The sequence below is a fragment of the Camellia sinensis genome, unplaced genomic scaffold, assembly GCF_055761805.1.
Source record: "Camellia sinensis isolate YWXY unplaced genomic scaffold, ASM5576180v1 Unanchor142, whole genome shotgun sequence".
Classification (NCBI taxonomy): domain Eukaryota; kingdom Viridiplantae; phylum Streptophyta; class Magnoliopsida; order Ericales; family Theaceae; genus Camellia; species Camellia sinensis.
The window spans coordinates 77501-80000 of NW_028129023.1; positions in this window are offsets into that span (position 1 = coordinate 77501).

A 2500-nucleotide genomic window follows, 5' to 3' on the forward strand; every position below is an offset into this window, starting at 1 on the left:
ATATAGGACGACTTAGTATTTCTTCATTCATTCCCATCCAATCAAAAAATATTTTTTTTTGATTGGGTGAATTGATTTCTTGATCCTGAGGAATCGTAAGATAAAAAAGATCTTTTTTATCAATTTTATCAATTATTTGATAATTATTAGTCCCGGTTTTAGTATTTTTATTCTTGTTGGTATCGATCTTGATCCAGGCCTCAATATCGATTTTCTTTTTAAGACAAAAATGGAGAATTTTCCAATCAAAATATTTTCGATCCGGATTTTTTTCCATATACATAATATCACTTTTTCCTAAATAATTTTTGATAGGGATATCCCCTAGTATATCAAAAAATTTGCCCTTATGTTTATGTGTGTTGTAATTATAAAAACTCTCTCGATTCTTATTTACTTGGAATGGTGATCCATAAATATATGGGTCCCTCTTATTTTCATAATTAATAGATCTATAAGATAAAAGATTATATCTATAGTATTTTTGAAAATTCTCATTTTGATTTGGTAATGAATATACTTCGTAATCGTTTTGTTTTTTGTAATGAATTAATAGGTCTTTTTCATATGAATTCTCTTTGTTTAAATCTTGATTTTGAATTGTACGACATTTATTGATTCTATTTTTCCATTTTGCTGCTATTAATCTAGACCATCTAATCTGAGATAAATGGTATTGATAATGACCTCTTAACCAGTTTTTCCATTGATTTATTCCAGAATTCCGAAGTTTCTTATGTCTTAATTCATAATGAATTATTCCTTGTTTTCCAAAATAATCTTTTATTGAAGTCTTAAGAAAAAAAGACGTTCCGTGATATTGAAGAATAGATCTTAACTTATACAAGTTAAGAACTTGTGTTTGTGATATTTTGTAAAATACATATGCTTGTGACAAGGAGGATAAGTCAAAAAAATTCTGTGAATTCTTATTACTAATATTATAAAGTGACTTTTTTATAGTCGAAATAAAATTCATTTTATTTTGATTTGTTTTATTAATTCTTTTTTTATTTTTTTTATTATTGTAAATGGATTTATCAATCATTTTTTTTGTTGATTCAACAAAAAGTTGTATATTAATTCTGGGAATATTAATAATAGATAGAAGGATATCTGCGTATATCCTTTCAGTGAAAAATTTTATAAAATAATGTAATTTACGGATTAATCGAGTATTTCTTCTTTTTAATATTTGCCAATTTGGTGATTCCAATCTTTTAGCATTATAACTTGTTTTATTAGGACTATCATTTATTTCTGGAGTCACTTTTTTTTTATTTTTTGTAATTCTTTTTATTTGATTTCTGATTGTGCTTGTTCTATCAGTCAGATCTTTCATTTTTTTTCTGTCAGTAAAAAATTTGTCCAATATGTAGATTGAATTCGACTAAAGGATTTATGAATTATATGATTGCGGGTTATAGAATCTTTTTCTTTTTTTTTTTTAGTTTCGCTTGATTTATATATTTCTCTCAATCTAAATAATAGAATTGGATTTACTTTTGAGAGTTCTTTTTTTATTTTTTTTAAAAACGGAATGCCCTTGATAATCCATTTTTTTGTTTTTTTTGAGATATTTAGAAATTTTGTTCTTTCTTTTAAAACTTTTAGAAATATAAAATACTTTTTTTTCAATTTTCCAATTTTTTTTTCGAGTTTCTTAAAAATGGGTTCAAAAAAGGAAGGCCGTTTTTGGGGAGAACCAAAAGGAAGTTCAGCTTCCATTCCCCAAACCGTTAAAAAAAAAAAATCATCTTTTTGTCCTTTCTTTTTGATTCGATCTATATGAGAGGACCGTGGCTTAGATCTGTGCCAGGGTTTCAGACAGAAAGGAAATAGCATCTTTATTTGAATACCGTCTATTAACCAATTTTTCGGAAATTCTGTTTCTGATAATTGAACACCATTATAGGTGCATTTAACATGCATTTCTTTATTCCATTCATTTAAATCCTCAGACCACTCAGGAAATTGTAATAATAGCATACGGCCAATATTTTTAGCTATTATCAATGACGGTAATATAATATATTTTCTAAGAATCGATTGAGTTATTAACATGGAACCTCTTATTACTTGAGCAAATGGAATGGTATCCCAGGCTTCTGCTACTTCTATCCGCGCTTTCTCTTTTCTTTTGTTCTCTTCTTTTTTGTCCTTTTCCTTTTTTTCCCTTTCTTTTATTTCTTCTTCTGTATAATCTGAAATTTTGAATTCTGCTCCCTTTCCTATACAATTTCTAAAAATGAGTTTTATCAGTTCGGAGATATCAAAAAAAAAAGGGTGTGATTTGTCTATTCTGTCCAAAAAAAGCGGAGAATGTGCATTTGCTTGAAAAAATTCCCAAATAACTGTTTTACATCTTTGGGCTCGCATTGAACCTTTGATTATGTCTCGACGAAAATCAGATTGTTGCGAATATCGTATCAAAGCTACTTCGTCTCTTTTATTAGAATTATTAGTATCCTTATTATTAGGATCGGTATTTCCCCGGTTA